Raw genomic sequence first — 24,504 nt, forward strand, 5'->3', positions numbered from 1 at the left:
AGAGTTTTCTATTTCTCTGTTCTGAGTGAACTTTGGGACCTTTCTGCATGTTTCATAAAAATTCTTTATTGGATATAGAGTTTTCAAACTTTCCTCTTAGCCATGGACTTAAACTTTCTCATTTTCTTTTTTACCCATGCATTTGGAACAGTGCAAGTTTCAGATTTTATGGATTTCACTTTCTCCAGTTATGATTTTCATTTGATATCTTGTTTATAAAATCTTCACCTAACCTGCAGTGACAAATAGTTTCTTCTACATGTTCTGTTACACATTTCATATATTTTTATATTTTTACATCTCTAATCTATTTTGAACTGTCTTTGTATGTATTAGACTGTAGATCCTAATTTATATTTGTGGATGAGGATATACACTTACCTCAGCACTGCTTCCTGAATGACCACCCTTTCTGCACAGAATTGACTTTGTATATTTATGACACTATAGGAAAAGGGTGTGGGAGATACTAACAGTGATTAATAATAAAGCATCTGGAAGCAATTCATTCCATAGAGAGGAGTCATTATATCCTTCAGATGGGACTCAGATGTGACTCATATGTTTACACCAGAAGGTGTTTAATTTCAATCATGCATTTTAGGTAAATACTTTTATTATTTTAATGAATATATAAAAAGTGATAATTCAGATTAGAATTACCTCTTTATTGATTCTTTATGAATTCACATCATGCACCCCAATTTCACTCATCTTCCTGTCCCTCCATTTCCACCCTCTGCCTTTGCAAATGCTCCCCACCAAAAATAATAAAAACAACAAAAATGGCATTAAAAAAACAAATAAGAATGTCAAATACAACAATAAAACAACATCTTGCTGTGGAAGCTATGGCGTGTCACAGTGTGTCACACAATATACACTTTTGTCCACACATCTTTATTTGCAAATGTTCATTTCAGTGAGTCGCTGGTCTGATTTGAGGCCTTGGCTTTGGATACTGTGTCAATATGGGAACCTCACTGGGGCTCTTCTAGGATATCCTGTTGTTGCTTCTGTGATGTGGAGATCCTGCAGCTTTGGTTCTGCAGTGGCAGCCAATAAAGTGTACCATTTAAACAGTAATAGTTCTGCTTTTCATTGTTTGAAAAATTATGTTACAGTCAGGCAGTGGTGGTGCATGCCTTTAATCCCAGCACTTGGTAGGCAGAGAGAGGTAGATTTCTGAGTTTGAGGCCAGGTTGGTCTACAGAATAAGTTCCAGGACAGCCAGGGCTATACAGAGAAACCCTGTCTTGAAAAACAAAAAACAAACACGAAAAAGACAAAAAAAAAAATAAAAATAAAAATAAAAATAAGGTTACTAAATAACAAGATAATTGTCTCATTATAAATGAATTCTCTTCATCCAAACACAAATCTAATACATTGTCGATATTCCTAAAGTTCTATGTGAATGACAGGAGCACAAACTCAATTGCAAGCACTAAACAATTACTGTTTTTCATTATATTTTCACGCTAACAATTGTATGAAATACTTTGCATCATTACCACATTTTTCAGATTGAGAAAATGTTACCTAATATTAAAGAAGTATTTAATGAACATTACAAAATGTATGTCAAAGTCAGGGACTTATTGTCTCATCAGCTCGAGTCCAAGGCCAATATTAAATATTCTGTACTTTCATCCGTTTTCTCATTTAGAAATCTAGACACTTTTTTTAGCTCTATAAACTGCAAGCATTTGGACACTACACCAGAGATCTCTAAATAAACTGTGTCTGCCTCTGAGCATTATGAATCCCACACACATGCTATTTTTATAATTATTATAGATGTCTTTAAACCTGTGATATATTTAGTTCTATTAGCATTAGAAATTTACCATGAGTCTATCAGGCACTGGACCACGTAGGATTTCCATTACTTTTCCTAATTTTCACAGCAGTGTGAAAATGGAGTAGGTGTTACTATGATTCTGATTTTGTGGATGACAAAAGGAAGTTTTAGAAGAGTGAAGTAACTTAGCAAATATTCAGCAGGTGACAAAAACAAGTTGTGTCCTATCCTGGGGCCTGTGGCTTCATTCATTTACCAATTTACTTTGGTGATTGACAAACCAGCCAAAGGGACATAACAGTCTTTACTCCTGCCTTAGCAAGCACTGTTCATGGCTGCAGGAATGTAAGTCTCCTCCAGGACTCAGCAAGTCTGACTTTGCTTCTATATTCAATCTAATTCCTACATCCTCTAGGATCTCTTTCCTCATTTTATATACATACATACACACATACACACACACACACACACACACACACACACATACATACTGACAGACAGACAGACAGACTCACACATACACAGAGAAAGGAATGTATCCTTTGATGCAGTTCTCAGCATCATCTGTGTAAGCCGCAAGGGGTTGTTAATATGAAATCCCACACTGGTCTCTGGCCTCTCTGACACAACTGATGCCCACTCTGTTTGACCAGACTGGATCCTCACATGGTGACAGGCTTCCTTGAACTGGCTTTGGCCATCTAGTTCTCTATCAGCTGTCATGGCAGCATCAGAACCACTGTAGTTCTCTATCAGCTGTCATAGTAGCATCAGAACTGCTGTAACTGCAGTCTGGCAGCAGTGACACAGGAAGGGCACTGTTTTTAAAGCCTTAAACTTTATTTTATTGCTTTACTAGCCACTGCACACATTTAGCTCTGAGAGCATAGAAAATGCACATAAGCAAGATGGGGGAAAAAAAAGGAAATTTTCATCATCCAACTACCTATAGGAAACCTTTGGTGACAGTTTGACAACTCAGTGCACATCCTTTCACACATGTTCTAAGTATAGAGGCTTTTATTTCCTACCCATTAAGGCTCAAACTGTTCAAAATAATTTGTAAACTGTCTTTCCTATGACAATGCAGTGCAAACAAACACTTTACACCTGCATGGAATATGTACCATTTTAAAATGACTCTTCACAGTACATCATAAAATCCAATTGAGTTGTGGTACATTTACAGGATAGAATATTACTCAGCTATTACAAACAACGACTTCATGAATTTGCAGGCAAATAGATGGAACTTGAAAATATAATCTTGTGTGAGGTAATTCCACCACACAAGAACAAACACGGTCTGTACTCACTGATAACTGGATATTAGCCCAAAAGTTTGAAATACCCAAGACTTAGTTAACAGACCATATGAAGCCTAAGAAGAAGTAAGACCAAAATGTGGATGCTTCAGTGCTTTTTAGAAGGGTGAACAAAATGCTCACATGATGAAATATGGAAACAGATTATGGAGCAGAGACTGAAGGAAAGGCCATCCAGAGACTGCCCCACCTGGGGGATCCATCCCATATGCAGTCACCAAACCTGGCAAACCTGGACATTATTTTGGATACCAAGAAGTGCTTGTTGACAGGAGCCTGTTATGGCTGTCTCCTGAGAGGCTCTTCCAGAGCCTGACTAATACAGAGGCAGAAGCTCTCAGTCAAACATTGGACTGACCTCAGGGGTTCCCGATGGAGGAGTTGGGGAGAGCACTGAAGTATCTGAGGAGCTTTTCAGCCCCATGGAGGGAGCAACAGTGTCAACTGCTCAGACCCCTTGGAGCTCCTGAACCACCAACCAAAGAGTATACATGGAGTGACCCATGGTCCTGGGCACATATAGTGGATTTCCCAAGGGGTAACCTGGAAAGGGGATATCATTTGAAATGTAAGTAAATAAAATATCCAATCCATCATTAATCATTAGTGAAATGCAAATCAAAACAACCCTGAGATATCACCTCACACCAGTCAGAATGGCTAAGGTCAAAAACTCAGGAGACAGCAGGTGTTGGTGAGGATGTGGAGAAAGAGGAACACTCCTCCACTGCTTGTGGGATTGCAAGATGGTGTAAACACTTTGGAAATCAGTTTGGCTGTTCCTCAGAAAACGGGGCATGACACTTCCTGAGGACTCTGCTATACTACTCCCGGGCATATACCCAGAGGATTCTTCAGCATGCAATAAGGACACATGCTCCACTATGTTCATAGCAGCCCTATTTGTAGTAGCCAGAAACTGGAAAGAACCCAGGTATCCCTCAATGTAGGAATGGATACAAAAAATGTGGTATATTTACACAATGGAGTACTATTCAGCCATCAGAAACAATGAATTCATGAAATTCTTAGACGAATGGATGGAGCTGGAGAACATCATATAGGTGAGGTAACAGTCTCAAAAGATCAATCATGATATGCACTCACTAATAAGTGGATATTAGCCTAGAAACTTTGAATACCCAAGACATAATCCACATATTAAATGAGGTCCAAAAAGAATGGAGGAGTGGCCCCTGGTTCTGGAAAGACTCAGTGCAACAGTATAGGGGAATACCAGAACAGGGAAGCAGGAAGGGTTAGATGGAGGAACAGGGGGAGGGAAGAGGGCTTATGGGACTTGCGGGGAATGGGTACCCAGAAAAGGGGAAATCATTTGAAATGTAAATAAAAAATATATCAATAAAGAAAAAATATCCAATCCAAAAATAAAAGAATAAATAAATAATTAAAAACAAATATAAATTAGATCTACATATGTATTACATGAAAAAATAATTTTTTTGCATTTTTTATTCGATATAATTTATTTACATTTCAAATGATTTCCCCTTTTCTAGCCCCCCCACTCCCCGAAAGTCCCGTAAGCCCCCTTCTCTTCCCCTGTCCTCCCATTCACCCCTTCCCACTTCCCCGTTCTGGTTTTGCTGAATACTGTTTCACTGAGTCTTTCCAGAACCAGGGGCCACTCCTCCTTTCTTCTTGTACCTCATTTGATGTGTGGATTATGTTTTGGGTATTCCAGTTTTCTAGGTTAATATCCACTTATTAGTGAGTGCATACCATGATTCACCTTTTGAGTCTGGGTTACCTCACTTAGTATGATATTCTCTAGCTCCATCCATTTGCCTAAGAATTTCATGAATTCATTGTTTCTAATGGCTGAATAGTACTCCATTGTGTAGATATACCACATTTTTTGCATCCACTCTTCTGTTGAGGGATACCTGGGTTCTTTCCAGCATCTGGCAATTATAAATAGGGCTGCTATGAACATAGTAGAACATGTATCCTTATTACATGGTGGGGAGTCTTCTGGGTATATGCCCAGGAGTGGTATAGCAGGATCTTCTGGAAGTGAGGTGCCCAGTTTTCTGAGGAACCGCCAGACTGATTTCCAGAGTGGTTGTACCAATTTGCAACCCCACCAGCAGTGGAGGAGTGTTCCTCTTTCTCAACACCCTCTCCAACACCTGCTGTCTCCTGAATTTTTAATCTTAGCCATTCTGACTGGTGTAAGATGAAATCTTAGGGTTGTTTTGATTTGCATTTTCCTAATGACTAATGAAGTTGAGCATTTTTTAAGATGCTTCTCCGCCATCCGAAGTTCTTCAGTTGAGAATTCTTTAACTCTGTACCCCATTTTTAATAGGGTTGTTTGGTTTTCTGGAGTCTAACTTCTTGAGTTCTTTATATATATTGGATATTAGCCCTCTATCTGATGTAGGATTGGTGAAGATCTTTTCCCAATTTGTTGGTTGCCGATTTGTCCTCTTGATGGTGTCCTTTGCCTTACAGAAACTTTGTAATTTTATGAGGTCCCATTTGTCAATTCTTGCTCTTAGAGCATACGCTATTGGTGTTCTGTTCAGAAACTTTCTCCCTGTACCGATGTCCTCAAGGGTCTTCCCCAGTTTCTTTTCTATTAGCTTCAGAGTGTCTGGCTTTATGTGGAGGTCCTTGATCCATTTGGATTTGAGCTTAGTACAAGGAGACAAGGATGGATCAATTCGCATTCTTCTGCATGCTGACTTCCAGTTGAACCAGCACCATTTGTTGAAAAGGCTATCTTTTTTCCATTGGATGTTTTCAGCCTGTTTGTCGAGGATCAAGTGGCCATAGGTGTGTGGGTTCATTTCTGGATCTTCAATCCTGTTCCATTGATCCTCCTGTCTGTCACTGTACCAATACCATGCAGTTTTTAACACTATTGCTCTGTAGTATTGCTTGAGGTCAGGGATACTGATTCCTCCAGATTTTCTTTTGTTGCTGAGAATAGTTTTAGCTATCCTGGGTTTTTTGTTGTTCCAGATGAATTTGATAATTGCTCTTTCTAACTCTGTGAAGAATTGAGTTGGGATTTTGATGGGTATTGCATTGAATCTGTATAGTGCTTTAGGCAGAATGGCCATTTTAACTATATTGATTCTACCGATCCATGAGCATGGGAGGTTTTCCCATTTTTTGAGGTCTTCTTCCATTTCCTTCTTCAGAGTCTTGAAGTTCTTGTCATACAGATCTTTCACATGTTTGGTAAGAGTCACCCCAAGATACTTTATACTGTTTGAGGCTATTGTGAAGGGGGTCATTTCCCTAATTTCTTTCTCAGCCTGCTTATCCTTTGAGTATAGGAAGGCCACTGATTTGCTTGAGTTGATTTTATAACCTGCCACTTTGCTGAAGTTGTTTATCAGCTGTAGGAGCTCTCTAGTGGAGTTCTTTGGGTCCCTTAGGTAGACGATCATGTCGTCTGCAAATAATGATAGTTTGACTTCTTCCTTTCCAATTTGTATCCCTTTGACCTCCTTATGTTGTCGAATTGCCCGAGCTAGTACCTCAAGTACAATATTGAAAAGATAAGGAGAAAGGGGGCAGCCTTGTCTGGTCCCTGATTTCAGTGGGATTGCTTCAAGTTTCTCTCCATTTAGTTTGATGCTGGCTACCGGTTTGCTGTATATTGCTTTTACTATGTTTAGGTATGGGCCTTGAATTCCTGTTCTCTCCAAGACTTTAAGCATGAAAGGATGCTGAATTTTGTCAAATGCTTTTTCAGCATCCAATGAAATGACCATGTGGTTTTGTTCTTTGAGTTTGTTTACGTAGTGGATTGTATTGATGGATTTCCGTATATTGAACCAACCCTGCATTCCCAGGATGAAGCCTACTTGATCATGGTGGATGATCGTTTTGATGTGTTCTTGGATTCGGTTGGCAAGAATTTTATTGAGTATTTTTGCATCGATGTTCATAAGGGAAATTGGTCTGAAGTTCTCTTTCTTTGTTGGATCTTTGTGTGGCTTTGGTATCAGCGTAATTGTGGCTTCGTAGAAGGAATTGGGTAGTGTTCCTTCTGTTTCTATTTTGTGGAATAGTTTGAAGAGTATTGGTGTTAACTCTTGAAAAAATAATTTTATAAACAATGCCTATACAATGTCTTACAGAAGACGCAAAAGAAAATCACTGTCACTAGGTTCTATGTAAAGATTTCACACACAAGACACCAAATAAAAACCAAAATTGGAGAACTGGAAATATCTAAAAATTTCCATAGATTAAAAGAGAGAGAGAATTTAAGTCCATAACTAGGAGTAAAGTATAAAAAGTTCATATCCAATGGCAAATTTCTATGAAACTTGCAGAAAATTTTCCAAAAGTCAAAGAGGAAACAAATTGAAAAATGTGAAAGGTTTCAGGTGTGCAGTTGGGCACTGGAACATTGAGTAAGATTGTTCATTTTATAAGAGATTTATTAACAACATTAAGACAGTAGGTGTGCAGACAGCAGCACATCAGGGGCTTCTGAGGAGAATCAGGATCACAGAGTGGTTAAAACACAAAGGATGGCAAATTAAAATTTGCAGTTAACTCAAAGCACAAAGTGTCCCACAGTTGTAATCCCATCAGCAGGAAGCTGAGTTAGGTGGTTCATGAAATGCAGAGTTAAAACAAAAGAAAACAGAAAATTGAAAGAAAGAAAGAAAGAAAGAAAGAAAGAAAGAAAGAAAGAAAGAAAGAAAGAGAAAGAAAAGAAAATCCTGTAAGCAACTGCATATTTATTTATTTTTTTATTATTAGATATATTCTTTATTTACATTTCAAATATCACTTTTCCTGGTTCCCCCCTCCCCCCAAAATCCCATAAGACATCTCCCCTTCCCCAATCAACGCTCCCCTGCTTCCAGCGGCATATTGAAATAATCATTTTAGACAAATATACTGGAAAAATGTTGACTACTTTTAGGCTTTACCAGTAATGTTCTACTTCTCATCCCTGAGTCAGAGAGTGGAAGTTGGGATCAGAGAGTGCACACTGTATTCTGTCTGATCTCTCCCTGCTCCCTCCACTCCCCAGAATACCCTGGCAATGTCTCCAGTACACCCTAGTGCAGCACCATCTGAGGAGGCAGAAAGGTCCCAATCCCTCTCCTTCTTCTAGGAACACACTGGCCACAAATCCTGAAGTGGGAGTGAGCCTACTTGGGTCTGGGATCCCTGCATCTGTCTTCCCACCCTCAGGGAGATTCAAGTGCTCACCTCTGGGAACACATGAGCCTGGCTCCAGAAAATGCTCCTTTCACTACCTATTTGCCTAGGTCCACACTGGAAAAGGTATCCACAATGACTATGTTTCCATTACATATTTAGTTCTGCATATTTAGGCGACAAATCTGAACAAAACCCATTAATCCCTGAGCACTCTGAAACTTTCACCAACTTTACTGCAGCCCCTCAACAGGACTATCCCCAGGTTATCCTAATTTTAGGTGAAGTTTCTGAACACGACCCAAGAATCACTAAGCACACTCAGAGATTTAAAAAGGTTATCTGTAGCTCCTGAACAGGACAATACCCAGGTTACCCTAATATTAGCTGAAAAGTCAGAACAAAAGCCACCAATCCCTGATCACTCTGAAACATTTACAGTTCATCTGCAGACCCTCAACAGGGGCATTACCAGGTTATCATAATTTTAGTTGAATTTTCTAAACAAAACCCACCAATCCCCTGACCACTCTCTGAGATTTAAAAAGTTTACCTGCAGCTCTTCAACAGGAAAATACCCTGGATACCCTAATTTTACGTGACATCTCAGAACAAAAGCCACCAGTCCTGCCCACTCTGAAACATTTACAGAGTTTGTCTGCAGCCCCTCAAAAGGAAAACACCCAGTTTATCCCTATTTTAGGTGTTGTGTGTGAACAAAAGCAACTAGTCCCTGAGAACCCTGAAATTTTCCCAAACTTTATCTGCAGCCCCTCAAAAGGACCATTCCATGTTTTCCTAAATTTAGGTGTAGTGTCTGGACAAAAGTCACCAGTCCCTGGGCACTCTCAAAGATTTAAAAAGTTTATGTGCAGCACCCAAACAGGACAATATCCAGATTACCATAATATTAGCTGAAAAGTCAGAACAAAAGCCACCAGTCCCTGTGTTTTCTGAAATATTTAGACAGTTTGTCTGCAGCCCCTCAAAAGGAAAACACCGAGGTTAACCTCATTTTAGGTGAAGAGTCCAAAAAAAAACAAAAAACAAAAAACAAAAAACAAAAACAAAAAAAACAAACAAACAAAAAACACCAACTAGTCCCTGAGCACCCTGAGACTTTCACAAACTTTATCTGAAGACCCTCAAAGGAACCATCACCGAGTTATCCTAATTTTAGAGGAGTCTACACAAAAGCCACCAGTCCCTGAGCACTCTCAGAGATTTAAAAAGTTTATCTGCAGCTCCTGAACAGGACAATACACTGGTTACCACAATTTTAGCAAAAACATCATAACAAAGGCCACCAGTCCCTGAGCACTCTGAAATATTTACAGAGTTTGTCTGCAACACCTGAAAAGGAAAACACCGATTATCCTAATTTTATGTGAAGTGTCCAAACCAAAGACACCAGTCCCTGAGCATTCTGAAACTTTCATAAACTTTATCTGCAGCCCCTCAGCAGGATCATTCCCAGGTTATCCTAGTTTTAGGTAAAGTTTCTGAACAAAACTCACAAGTCCCTGAGCACTCTCAAAGATTTAAAAAGTATATCTGCAGCTCCCAAAAAGGATAATACTCAGGTTACCTAATATCAGGGGAAAAGACAGAACAAAAGCCACCAGTCCCTGAGCACTCTGAAATATTTACAGAGTTTGTCTACAACCCCTGATAAGGAAAACACCAAGATTATCCTAATTTTAGGTGAAGTGTCCAAACAAAACTCACCAATCCCTGAGCACACTGAAACTTTCATATACTTTATCTGCAGCCCCTCAACAGGACCATTCCCAGGTTATCCTAATTTTAGGTGAAGTGTCTGAACAAAACACACCAGTCCCTGAGCACTCTCAAAGATTTAAAAAGTTTATCTGCAGCTCCCCAAAAAGGAGATGCAGATAAACTTTTTAAATCAGATAATAGTCAGGTTACCCTAATATCAGGGGAAAAGACAGAACAAAAGCCACCAGTCCCTGAGCACTCTGAAATATTTACAGAGTTTGTCTACAACCCCTGATAAGGAAAACACCAAGGTTATCCTAATTTTAGGTGAAGTGTCCAAACAAAACTCACCAATCCCTGAGCACACTGAAACTTTCACAAACTTTATCTGCAGCCCCTCAACAGGACCATTCCCAGGTTATCCTAATTTTAGGTGAAGTGTCTGAACAAAACACACCAGTCCCTGAGCACTCTCAAAGATTTAAAAAGTTTTTCTGCATCTCCCAAAAAGGAGATGCAGATAAACTTTTTAAATCAGATAATAGTCAGGTTACCCTAATATCAGGGGAAAAGACAGAACAAAAGCCACCAGTCCCTGAGCACTCTGAAATATTTACAGAGCTTGTCTTCAACCCCAGAAAAGGAAAACACCAAGGTTTTCCTAATTTTAGGTGAAGTGTCCAAACAAAACTCACCAGTCCCTGAGCACTCTCAAAGATTTAAAAAGTTTATCTGCAGCTCCCAAAAAGGATAATAAGCAGGTTACCCTAATATTAGCTGCAAAGACTGAACAAACTTCACCAGTTTCTGTGTACTCAGAAACATTTACACAGTTTTTCTGCAGCCCCTCAAATGGAAAACACCCAGCTTAACCGAATTTTAGGTGAAGCATCTGAACAAAAGCCACCAATCGCTGTGCACTCTGAAACATTTACAAAGTATATGGATAACCCTTCAGCAGGACCTGCCCCTGATTATGCTAATTTTAGGTGAAACCTCAAAACAAAACCAACCAATCACTGAGCACTCTGAAACATTCACTGAGTTTGTCTGCAGCCCCTCAAAAGGAAAACACACATGATATCCTAATTTTAGGTGAAGTGTCTGTACAAAAGCCACCAAACCCTGTGCATTCTGAAACATCTACAAGTGTACTTTTGACCCTTCAACAGGACCCGCCCCAGATTATGCAAATTTTACGGGTCAAAAGCAACACCAAACCAACCAATCCCTGAGCTCTCTGACACATTTACCAAGTTTGTCTGCAGTCCCTCAAAAGGAAAACACCCAGCTTATCCCTACTTTAGATGTTGTGTGTGAACAAAAGCCACTTGTCCCAGAGAACCCTGAAACCTTCACAATCTTTCTCTGTACCCGCTCAAAAGGACCATCCCGGAGTTATCCTAATTTTAGGTCAAGTGCTTGAACAATACCCACCAGTCTCTGACCACTCTAAGAGATTTAAAAAGTTTATCTGCAGCTCCTGAACAGGAAAATACCCTACTTACCACAATGTTAGGGGAAATTATGCTAATTTTAGGGGGAAAAGCAAAACAAAACCGACCAATCCCTGAGCTCTCTGACACATTTACCAAGTTTGTCTGCAGCCCCTCAATAGGAAAACACCCAGGTTAACCTAATTTTCGGTGAAGTGTCTGTACAAAAGCCACCAGTCCCTGCGCATTCTTAAACATCTACAAGTATACTTATGACCCTTCAACAGGACCCGCCCCAGATTATGCTAATTTTAGGGGCAAAAACAAAACAAAGCCAACCAATACCTGAGCTCTCTGACATATTTACCAAGTTTGTCGGCAGTCCCTCAAAAGGAAAACACCCAGGTTAACCTAATTTTAGGTGACGTGTCCACAAAAAGTCCCTGAGCACCCTGGGACTTTCACAATTTTTATGTGAAGACCCTCAAAGGGACCATTCCTGAGTTATCCTAATTTTAGATGAAGTGTCTGCACAATAGACACTAGTCCCTGAGCACTCTCAGAGATTTAAAAAGTTTATCTGCAGCTCCTGAACAGAACAATACACTGGTTCCCACAATTTTAGCAGAAACATCAGAACAAAAGCCACCATTCCATGAGCACTCTAAAATATTTACAGAGTTTGTCTGCAACACCTGAAAAGGAAAACACCGATTATCCTAAATGTAGGTGAAGTGACCAACCAAAGCCACCAGTCGCTGAGTACTCTGAAACTTTCACAAACTTTATCTGCGGCCCCACAACAGGACCATTCCCAGGTTATCCTAATTTTAGTTGAAGTATCTGAACAAAATTCACCAGTCCCTGAGCACTCTCAAAGATTTAAAAAGTTTATCTTCACCTCCCAAAAAGGATAATACTCAGGTTACCTAATATCAGGGGAAAAGACAGAACAAAAGCCACCAGTCCCTGAGCACTCTGAAATATTTACAGAGCTTGTCTGCAACCCCTGAAAAGGAAAACACCCAGGTTATCCTAATTTTAGGTGAAGTGACCAAACAAAACTCACCAGTCCCTGAGCACTCTCAAAGATTTAAAAAGTTTATCTGCAGCTACCAAAAAGGATAACAAGCAGGTTACCCTAATATTAGGTGCAAAGACAGAACAAAAGTCACCAGTGCCTGTGTACTCTGAAACATTTAAAGACTTTGTCTGCAGCCCCTCAAAAGGAAAACACCCAGGTTATCCTCATTTTAGGTGAACTGTCCAAAGAAAAGCTCTCCACAGCCCTCCCTTCCTTTCTCTCAAAGCAGAATTCATTCACCCTTGTCCTTTATCGCCTGAGAAATCATACCCATAAGGGAAACTACACCAGCTAGAAGGCAGAGATTCCCTCAACTTGTGAAGGAAACATTCCTAGAGGCATGGCCAGGCTGTGCTCACCAGAAGATGGAGGTCTCCATGGAAACATCATCAAGGTTAAAGAGCAACATTGTTTTCACATCAAGTTTATAGAGCAACATTGTTTTCATGATCCTAGATGAGCTCTTTTATTATACTGAGGAGACTCTGGAGGTCTTTATGGAAATGTGTTCTAGGTTGTGACACACTGTGTAGAATGAGACCCTGAAGAGAAAAAGAAAAACCTCAGAGATACCGGGAGTCGAACCCGGGACCCCATGTGTTCAAGGCATGGTACTCTACCGCTAAGCTATATCAAAAGGCCAGTAAGTAATGTGATTATAGCCTATGTCAACATAAAATGACTGAAGCTGCCTTTAAAGGGCATGTAAGGATCTGCATCATGTCTTTGTGTACGATTTATGGCTACTAGTTTGTTATTTTATGGAATTTTTCTGTTATATCTTCTAGGACAAAATAATCTATTTTTAATGAAAAGAACATAATACTAAGAACAGGAAATTTTGTGTTTTTTGAGACATGGCATACACACAATAAATTGAGACTGTCATGTCAAATTAATTATAATGTGTTTCTGCAGGGTTAGTAAGATCAGGACAAGGTGGGCAGAGGTTGGGACCCTGACATTGCAAGGTTGGGTACACTGACACTTGGGTTTCCTTCACCCTCGTGTGCCTCCCTAGGAGGAAGGCTACCAGGAGCTCTCTGAGACCGAGGCTCCACGGCTGCTCCAATGCAGGTTTAAATGATCTCTTCAGCCTAAATGTGCATTTATAAAGAAACTGAGGGAGGATAAACCTTGAAGATCAGTCAGTGTCATGGGGACAGCATACAGAAGTGCCTTGATCCTGCTCCTGGAGGAAACAGTCTTTTGTTCTTCCCACTAGCTTAGAAGAACTCTAGTGAAGCCTTTGTCTTTCACTGCTGGGTTCCCCCTGGATGTGCATGAGTATCAGCTGGTATTTGACAGTTTGAATCCCTGACATCCAGGGTGCAGAGTTATGTAGATGGTGTGAAATCTATCCAGTTGGATGGTAAATGGCCACAAGAGGAAGGACATCTCAGAAGATTAACAAGAGGTACACTAGTCTAGGTGATGGCTAGAGGACTGTGACAGGCAAGTCCTGTTCACAGTCTAGGTTCTCTCCCTCCCCTCCATAGAGTTCATCAGGCCTGACTCACATTGATGCAGTTCTCATTACGGCCACAGGGTGGCAGCAAACCTATAGTCTTACATTTCTTTTTTTTTTCTTTTTTTTTAAGCAATTTTCTTATTGATATATTTTTTATTTACATTGCAAATGATTTCCCCTTTTCTGGGTCCCCACTCCCCACAAGTCCCATAAGCCCTCTTCCGTCCCCCTGTTCTTCCATCCACCCCTTCCCACTTCCCTGTTGTGAAATTCCCCTATACTCTTGCAGTGAGTCTTTCCAGAACCAGGGGCCATTCCTCCATTCTTTTTGGACATCATTTAATTTGTGGATTATGTCCTGGGTATTCAAAGTTTCTAGGCTAATATCCACTTATCAGTGAGTGCATACCATGATTGATCTTTTGAGACTGGGTTACCTCACTTAGTATTATGTTCTCCAGCTCCATCCATTTGCCTAAGAATTTCATGAATTCATTGTTTCCAATGGCTGAATAGTACTCCATTGTGTAAATATAACACATTTTTTGTATCCATTCCTCCATTGAAGGACACCTAGGTTCTTTCCAGCTTCTGGCTACTACAAATAGGGCTGCTATGAACATAGTGGAGCATGTGTCCTTATTGCATGCTGAAGAATCCTCTGGATATATGCCCAGGAGTGGTATAACAGGGTCCTCAGGAAGTGACATGCCCAGTTTTCTGAGGAACCGCCAGACTGATTTCCAAAGTGGTTGCACCATCTTGCAATCCCACCAGCAGTGGAGGAGTGTTCCTCTTTCTCCACATCCTCGCCAACACCTGCTGTCTCCTGAGTTTTTGACCTTAGCCATTCTGACTGGTGTGAGGTGAAATCTCAGGGTTGTTTTGATTTGCAGTTCCCTAATGATTAATGATGTTGAACATTTCTTAAGGTGTTTCTCAGCTCTCCGAAGTTCTTCATGTGAAAATTCTTTGTTTAGCTCCGTACCCCACTTTTAATGGGGTTATTTGGTTCTCTGGGTTCTACTTTCTTGAGTTCTTTGTATATATTAGATATTAGCCCTCTGTCGGATTTAAGGTTGGTGAAGATCCTTTCCCAGTCTGTTGGTTGACGTTTTGTCCTTTTGACAGTGTCCTTTGCCTTACAGAAACTTTGTAGTTTTATGAGGTCCCATTTGTCAATTCTTGATCTTAGAGCATAAGCTATTGGTGTTCTATTCAGGAAGTTTTCCCTGTGCCCATGTCTTCCAGGGTCTTCCCCAGTTTCCTTTCGATTAGTTTCAGTGTGTCAGGTTTTATGTGGAGGTCCTTGATCCATTTGCAGTTGAGCTTGGTACAAGGAGATAAGAATGGATCGATTCGCATTCTTCTGCATGCTGACCTCCAATTGAACCAGCACAATTTGTTGAAAAGACTATCTTTTTTTCACTGGATGCTTTCAGCTCCTTTGTCGAAGATCAAGTGACCATAGGTGTGTTGGTTCATTTCTGGGTTTTCAATCCTATTCCATTGATCCGCTTGCCTGATATTGTACCATTACCATGCAGTTTTTATCACTATTGCTCTGTAGTAGAGTTTAAAGTCTGGGATATTGAAACCCCCTGAAGTTCTTTTACTGTTGAGAATATTTTTAGTTATCCTGGGTTTTTTGTTATTCCAGATGAATTTGAGAATTGCTCTTTCTAGCTCTATGAAGAACTGGGTTGGGATTTTTATGGGAATAGCAGCGAATCTGTAGATTGCCTTTGGCAAGATGGCCATTTTAACTATATTAATCCTGCCAATCCACGAGCATGGAAGGTTTTTCTATTTTCTGAGATCTTCTTCGATTTCCTTCCTCAGAGATCTGAAGTTCTTATCATATAGGTCTTTTACTTGTTTGGTTAGAGTCACCCCAAGATACTTTATGCTGTTTGTAGCTATTGTGAAGGGGGTCATTTCCCTAATTTCTTTCTCAGTCTGCTTATCCTTTGAATATATAAAGGCTACTGATTTGCTTGAGTTGATTTTGTAGCCAGCCACTTTGCTGAAGTTGTTTATCAGCTGTAGGAGTTCTCCAGTAGAGGTTTTAGGGTCACTTAAGTATACTATCATATCATCTGCAAATAGTGATAGTTTGACTTCTTCCTTTCCAATTTGTATCCCTTTGACTTCCTTATGTTGTCTAATTGCTCTAGCTAGGACTTCAAGCACTATATTGAAAAGATATGGAGAGAGGGGGCAGCCTTGTCTAGTCCCTGATTTTAGTGGGATTGCTTCAAATTTCTCTCCATTTAGTTTGATGTTGGCTACCGGTTTGCAGTATATTGCTTTTACTATGTTTAGATATGGGCCTTGAATTCCTGTCCTTTCCAAGACTTTTAGCTGAATTTTGTCAAATGCTTTTTCAGCATCTAATGAAGTGATCATGTGGTTTTTTTCTTTGAGGTTGTTTATGTAGTGGATAGCATTTATGTATTTCCTTATATTGAACCATCCCTGCATTCCTGGGATGAAGCCTACTTGATCATGGTGGATGATAGTTTTGATGTGTTCTTGGATTTGGTGGGCAAGAATTTTTTTTTAGTATTATTTCATCCATATTCATAAGGGAAATTGGCCTCAAATTCTCTTTCTTAGTTGGATCTTTGTGTGGTTTTGGTATCAGCGTAATAGTGGCTTCGAAGAAGGAATTGGGTAGTGTTCCTTCTGTTTCTATTTGGTGGAAAAGTTCGAAGAGTATTGGTGTTAAGTCTTCTTTGAAGGTCTGATAGAATTCTGCACTGAAACCATCTGGTCCTGTGCTTTTTTTGGTTGGAAGCCTATCTATGACCCCTTCTATTTCTTTTGGGGTTATGGGTCTGTTTAGATGGTCTATTTGATCCTGGTTTAATTTTGTTAATTGGTATCTGTCTAAGAAAATCTCCATTTCCTCCAGATTCAGGTGATTTTTTTTTTTACTCTGATTGATTAGCTTATACAAGCAAGTCTATGTATTCTATTATATGGTCATGCTAATTTAGCTTCTGGAAGTACTTAATGATAAAATAAGCACTTCCTTATTTCATGGGACAGGTCTATATTTAAATTTATAAGATATTGCCACTTGTTATTAAATTGTCAATGACACTTTACATGTTGGCAAAAAATATTTGATATTTATGAGCTCCTTGATTCCACAGCTCTTTATGGTTGATATTGTTTTTCGATATTAGTCATTCTAATGGTTTGAAACCCTATCATATTTTAAGTTTGATCTCACATGCCTGCTGGTCATTTGCATGCCATTTATCTTGAAGCACATGTTCAAGTAAAGATGTTTTCATTGTCTGATTTATAAAATTTTATTTTTAACTTTTAGTCAAGATCTTGACCTAATTTTTGTATTTAGCATGAAATATGAAATATGCTGGCTTCCTCTTTTGTGCCTTTGGAGCCCTGCTCAGTCTTGCCTCAAGCAATGCTATACTTAGGTTGTCAAGGTCAACCAGGTGTTCTCTGTCTGCTCTATTATGGAGGGAAGAAGTTGTGGTGGGGGTCACTCCCTCTGTTGAATCTCACATAGGACACAGATCCTGCGATGGACTGGCTTGCAGATGAACCGCCTATGTGCTCAGTTCCTGAGTGCAGGCAGACCCCTGGCGGTTTGCACCAAGAGAAATCTAAAGCTCAGGGTGATACAGTACCTAGTGATCCTTTTGTGTCCCAGCAGGCAGCGAGTATAGCTGAGAGGATTCTCTCCTTCCACAGCTCCCTGGGCAGGACATGGCCTCCGAGCCAGGTGGGCTGGCAGACAAAAGCCTATGTGCTCAGTTCCTGAGTGCAGGCAGATCCCTGGAGGTTTTAGTCTTACATTTCAATGGAAAGGGCTGATGTTTTACATAGTGCCAAATATCCTCCTGTTAATGTATTGCTGTCTGGAAGCTTCAAGGGTATACTAGAGCAGTTCCCACTTATGGAGCACCACAGATCTAGTGCTCAACAACTCACTTCATCGCTGCTCTGAGTAAAGACAGCAGTTCAAACCGTGCATACTGGGGTCCTACATAGAGAATATGGTATCAATAATCGGATTGAATTCTGTTGCACTCTCCAGAAGGCTACGGTATAACTACCCAGATCCCTCCCTGTCAGACACCTTCATTTTCTGTCAATCATTAGCATTGCGCTCTGCTCCCTGGTGACTCTCAAGAGCAACCTGGTGTTTGTGGTCAGTAGAAGTCTAATGCACACAGGCCTAGATCATGCAAAGCAAACATGAGATCATGTCCTAAGCAGACAACATATTCCAAAAGCAAACAAGGGGCTTCAATGCCAGCCAGAACATAGGACTGCCAAATTCTTGTCAACCCACATTTTGCTCAGTTTAGTTTTCTCAACCAAGATCATCTGCATAGATTCTAAATGATCAAGCCAGGTCTGAATAAATGCAGCAGAATGAATGTCACAATTAGGTCTGCAGAACTGACAAGTATTTTACCTGAGGGTACCCCAAGACTCATTTTATCCCACCACCCTCCCCCTGTTTTGTTATGGACAATAGTAATTAGTTTTACTCGTGGTCCCTTGGGCTATCTCCTCTTGTTTTGGTCATGGAAGCATTTGTAGGTGCTGTATATTGGAGTGGGCCTTAAATCAATTCAGATGTTGGTTGTTGACCCCCGCAGGACTATTCCACAGATGACCTAGCATGTCTTGCAGCCAGGACCACATTGTCGATCCAAGCATTTATGACTGGACTGATTTGTTTGGTGACACTAGATGGACAGGCGACACTCCCTGTCTCTCCCTTTATTTGGAGACCACATTTGCATTGACTTCACATATTTTAGAATATATTTCTACTGCAATAATCTCTTTAACACCTCTCCACTGCCCATGGATTCTGTCTCCACTGCATTTTCTTGCTCAACACCATCAACACCCCTCTCCCAAAGCACCTGATCCTCCTATTCTTGTACCCTCTGCACTCACCCACATCATCTACTCTACTCTCCCCTCCCAGAGGTTTCTTGTGTCCCCTTAGTCACTCCTTCTATGCAGAACCTCTCTGGGTCTATGGATTGTAGCTTGGTTATCATTATTTATTTAACTCGTGATATTCACATATAAGCAAATATGTACAATGTTTATCGAACTGCATCTGAGTTACCTCACTCTGGAATATTTTTTATTCATCCATCCATGTGCTTGCAAATTTCATGTATTTATTTATTGTTGACATCTGAGTGAATCTCTGTCAGGGACCTGCTCTGGCATTCATGTTCTCTCTTGAAGATATCTGAGGACAGAGTTTGTAGGTGGAAGCAAGACTTGCTCTTGCAAGATATTAGGGTTGCATTTTTATAATGTTTACCTATCTTAAGTCTAAGTTACTTTTCAATGGTAGCTGGCCTGCCTATCCTTTGAGCCCAAGCACTGCAGGCTGTAGCTTTTAGCACCTCATCATGAAACAGGGGGGTTAAGTAAAGGATTAACTGCCAGGGGTTTGTTATCTCTTGGCCAGAAGACTTGCCACTAGCTTGTCAAGCAGGAAGAAGGTTTTAGAACAAGAAACATTTATTGAGCCAGATTAGAGTCACTAGCAAAAGGAAATTCTTTAACACAAGCAAATATGTATAGACTAACATAAATTCATATAGAAAATCATGCATACACAGTCACACAACTTCATGCAATTGAGAAGAACTTAGTTGCATACTAAAATCATAATTACATACATACCTACACACACACACACACCCATACTTACCTCCATATACAAATACATTGATACTTACCTACATATATGGAGCAAAAAACCAAGTGTCTCTGCAGAAAGAATTCACTCACTCTGGATGAAAACTGAGCTCCCATCTTCACTGCATAGAGAAAGAGAAAGCTTCTGCCCATTTATTGGTAAAAGATTCAACCTCAGTCTTTAAGGAAAAAGCTCTGTTGTCTTTAGTAAGACTTAGGCAGCCTTGCTGTTAAGAAAATTCCTGTTCAGTTCCATGGCAAGGAGAAGCCTGCCTGCTCCTTCTGCTTTCTCTGCAGATTTTTCTGAGTCCCTCTGTCTCTCTGCATGCTGCATATTGCTCTCTTAATCCCCAAGTTTGCTTTTAATTTCTAAGTTATTCTGCTCTGCTGTCCTTCTCCTGCCTTCTCCTCTCCTCCTGCTCTGATGTAATAGTTCCCTACAATGTAGTGGACATAGTTTTTTCTAACTATTGTAGGGAAATGGATCACATGGATTTTACAAAAATCCATATCTTTTTTTACAAGTTCACTAAAATTTCAAATGTTAATTAAAATCATAAATTTAATAAGTAGTATACAATAGAGAGTGTCTGCATATGTATCCATTAAGACTAGATGTTCATTAACTGTAACTGAAGGGGCTTCAAAGGGGAGAGTATAGGGGGTTAGGGGAGTGTGGCTAGGCGGCGTGGGGGAAGGTGTCCAGGCGGGCCCTTGCCTGGGCACCTCTGCCCCTGACGGACCACACACACACACAGGCATAGTATAGAATAGAGTTTATTCAGAGTAGAGGATGGAAGTTAGTGGGAGGGAGGGGGAGAGAGAGAGAGAGAGAGAGAGAGAGAGAGAGAGAGAGAGAGAATAGAGAGAGAGAATAGAGAGTGGAGTGGAGGCCGGCCATGACCACATGGAGGAGGGAAGAGCCCAAGGGGAAGAGAGGTGAGAGAATGTGGGAGATTAGAGAGCAAAGAGGGAGAGGAGGGGCAAGTAGCCCCTCTTATAGTGGGCTAGATCTCTGGGGCGGGACATACCTGGCTATTGCCTGGTAGGTGTGGGGTGGAGCTTAGACAAAACATAAACAGTAACTAGCTTTACAGGTTGCTGGAGGTTTAAAACCCATAAATTGTTACTGAACTTTTGTATAAATCAACCCAGTCAATATTTTATCTTCTGTCCTTGCACCTACAATAAATCATTTGTTCTCTTTTATCACCTTTAGTTAATTGTTTTACAACCTCTTGGAATGTGTTCTAAGTTGTAAATAACTGCTTTCTATCTCTGAATCAATTAACTTGTGACCCATGGAGACTGACAGAATTCTCACTGTAGTTTTAATATCAGAAAGGATCTTAAGATCAGTTCTATTATGAAGGCACAGGGCCTGCACCCTGATGTCTGCATATATTATATTATACCATTCAGGTTTGACTGGGTATGGGACACCTGAGTATGTGAACAGGTGGATCTCAGATTCATTGCCTAATTTTGGGTTCCTTTCTTCTGTTCCCTTGGCCAGCTTCTACGTGATAGTTGTGCTTTATCTTATTCTAAGTCATTTTGTTATCTTTCGATGTGATATCTTAGAAGCCTGTCCTTTTGTAATGAGAGACAGGAAGAAAGTAGATCCAAATAGGAGGGAAAGGAGAGTGGATCTGAGACAAGTACAGGGACTGGAATCTGGAATTAGCATATTTTAGGAGAGAAATGGTGAATTTATTTCAAATAAAGGAAGAATATTTAAGTAAATCATCCAGAGTGAAATATAATGCAAAAGGATCCTGACTCACAGAGAAATACTGACACATAATTCATAGCACTTGGTCGGTTGAATATCAGCAATTATCCAGCACGGCCTAAGCACTCTCTTCCCATGGGCAATGGGTTGTTACTACTTATCTCTTCCCCACACTTTACCTTGGGGTCCCTCTCTCCTTCCCTCTCCTGTGCTTCTGTCTTCACTTTTTATTTCCTCTCACTCTCCTTTACTACCTCATCTTCTCTGCCAATGCTTGTTGTCTTTATTCCAAGTCATTGCATCTTATTTTCATTGCATTCATTGTACCATTTCTGTAATGGGCTAAGTTGAACAATGTACTTAATCTTAGACTCAGACTTCTATAATCTGCCATCTCTATGTACTCTTCAATGAAAATGAAGAAACATCATAGCCAAACTTATTGGACACAAAGAAAGGAGAATTAAGAGGAAAAGTCATAGCACTCCATGCCTTCAAAGAGAAATTGAAGTGATCCCATACAAGCAATTTATCAGCACACCTGAAAGCCATAGAGTAGAAAGAAGCAAACACCCCAGAGGAGTCCATGGCAGGAAATAGTCAAACTCAGGACTGAAATCCAACAGTTACAAACGTAGACAAAGATACAAAGAATCAACAATCCCAAGAGCTGATACTTTGAGAAAATCAACAAGATAGACACACCTTTAGCTAGACTAACCAGAGGGCACAGACACAGTATCCAAATTAACAAAATCAGAAATGAAATGGGAGAATTAACAGCAGAAGCATGGGGAATACAAACAAATATCATCATAACCCACATCAAAAGCCTATCGTCTACAAAAGTGGAAAATCTTGATGAAATGGATGACTTTCTAAACAGATACCACACATGAAAGTTATATCAGGATCAGATCAACTATCTAAACCATCCCATAACCCTCAAGGAAAAAGTCATCAAAACCCTCTCACCAAAATATTCCAGGGACAGATGGTTGTAGTGCACAATTCTACCTGACCTTCAAAGAACTAATACCTATACTCCTAAAATTATTCCCTAATATAAAACCAGAAGGAACACTACCTAATTCATTCTATGAAGGCACAATTACTCTGATACCTAAACCATGCAAAGACCCAAGAAAAAATAAGAACTTCAAGCCAATCTCTATTATAAATATCAATAGAAAAATACTCAATAAAATTTCCTGAAACTGAATCTAAGAACACATCAAAACAATCATTCACCAAGATCAAGTTGGCTTCATCCCAGGGATGCAGTTATAGATAAATATATGGAAATTCATCAACATAATCCACTAAATAAACAAACTCAAAGGAAAAAAACCCACATGATCATCTCATTAGATTCTGAAAAATTCTTTGACAAAATATAACACCTCTTCATGTTGAAAGTCCTGAAGACATCAGGGATTCATGACAAGTATCTAACCACAATAAAAGCAATATACATCCGACCAAAAGCCAACATCAAATGAAATGAAGCAATCCCACTAAAATCTGGGACAAGAAAATGTTGCTCACTCCCTATGTATTCAATCTAGTACTCAAAGTTCTAGCTAGCGCAATTAGACAACAAAAGGAGATCAAGAGGATACAAATTATAAAGGAAGGAAATGCAGAGTTTAGAGTATGCCCTGCTTGTTTTTCATCATATTTCAACCAAATACTTCACCATTATGCTCCCTTTTCTCCATTTTGGAATTGGAATGTAAATCCTGTCATAAGTATGTGATCTCCTTTTGTAATTTTGATTTTACAGGGTCTTATAGTTAATAGATTGCTGTGAGGATCAGAGACTTTGAACTATAAACTTTAAAACACTGTTGAGACTGTGGTAGACTATGGGGACTGTTGAAGTTGAACTAAATGCATTTTGTATTATCTATGGCTGTAAGCATATGGAAAACAGACAATGGAATGTGTTTTTTAAACAAAAGTGGCCCTCATATGTCTGAAGGAAGTGTCATTTTATATGGTATGGCCCTATTGGAGTATATGTGGCCTATATGTAGAAAGCATGTCACTGTGAGGTGAACTTTGATGATTCAGAAGTTCAAGCTAGGTCATGTGGTTCACTACCTCTTCCTGTCACATGTAGTATGCTCAGCTACCTCAAGAGCACCATATGTGCCTCAATGGTACCATGCTTCCTTCTATGATAACACTGGACTAAATCTCTGAACAGTAAACCAGCAACAATTAAATTTTTTCCTTTATAAATATTGTCATGCACACAATGTATGTTCATGGCAATAAAACCTTAACTAAGGCAATTAGTGTCTTAATCAATATTCTATTTCAGTGCAGAGACAACACGACCACAGAAACCCTTATAAAGAAAAACATTTAATTGGGGCTTATAGTTTCAAAGGTTTACTCCATTATTAACATTGTGGGAAGTATGACATGGTCTTGGAGTAATTCAAAGTTCAAATGTGGATTTAATCCACATTTGCAGGCTGCAAGATTTGTATATGGTTGCATGTATGTCTCAGTGTGTACCTTTGCTTGTGATTATGTGTCTCTTTGTGTACAGATGAAAGCCAGAAGAGGGCTTTGGGTGATATTCATTATCACTTACTTTCTCTTTATTCTTACATATGACTTCTGCCTGTACATAGTGTTTGCATAACAAATTCGAACTGTATGCCATTGGGATAATTCTTTTGAAGAAGAGAGGATTGTGTTAATGCTGTAAAATATACAGTACTTACTGTGAAAAGTCTTTGTTTATACCATTTGAAAGTATATTTTTAATACTCTAACTTCTTTATAGTCCTAAGCTTGAATTTGTGAGGAGTCTAACTGAGGAGTTGCTTGGAGTTGTCCAGTTCTTGGAAAGATTTCTAGGCCGAGTCTCCTGAAGTGCCAATATGAAGCCTGTGATGGAGTCAGTCTGTCTCAGTTTAATATTTTTATAAGCATATTACAAACCTTTATTGATAAAATTAAATTAAATATCTGTTTACTGCATTAAAAAAAGAAATCAAAGTATAACTATTTGCAGATGATATGAGAG

Source organism: Apodemus sylvaticus, chromosome X, assembly GCF_947179515.1.
Source record: "Apodemus sylvaticus chromosome X, mApoSyl1.1, whole genome shotgun sequence".
NCBI classification, from domain to species: Eukaryota; Metazoa; Chordata; class Mammalia; order Rodentia; family Muridae; genus Apodemus; species Apodemus sylvaticus.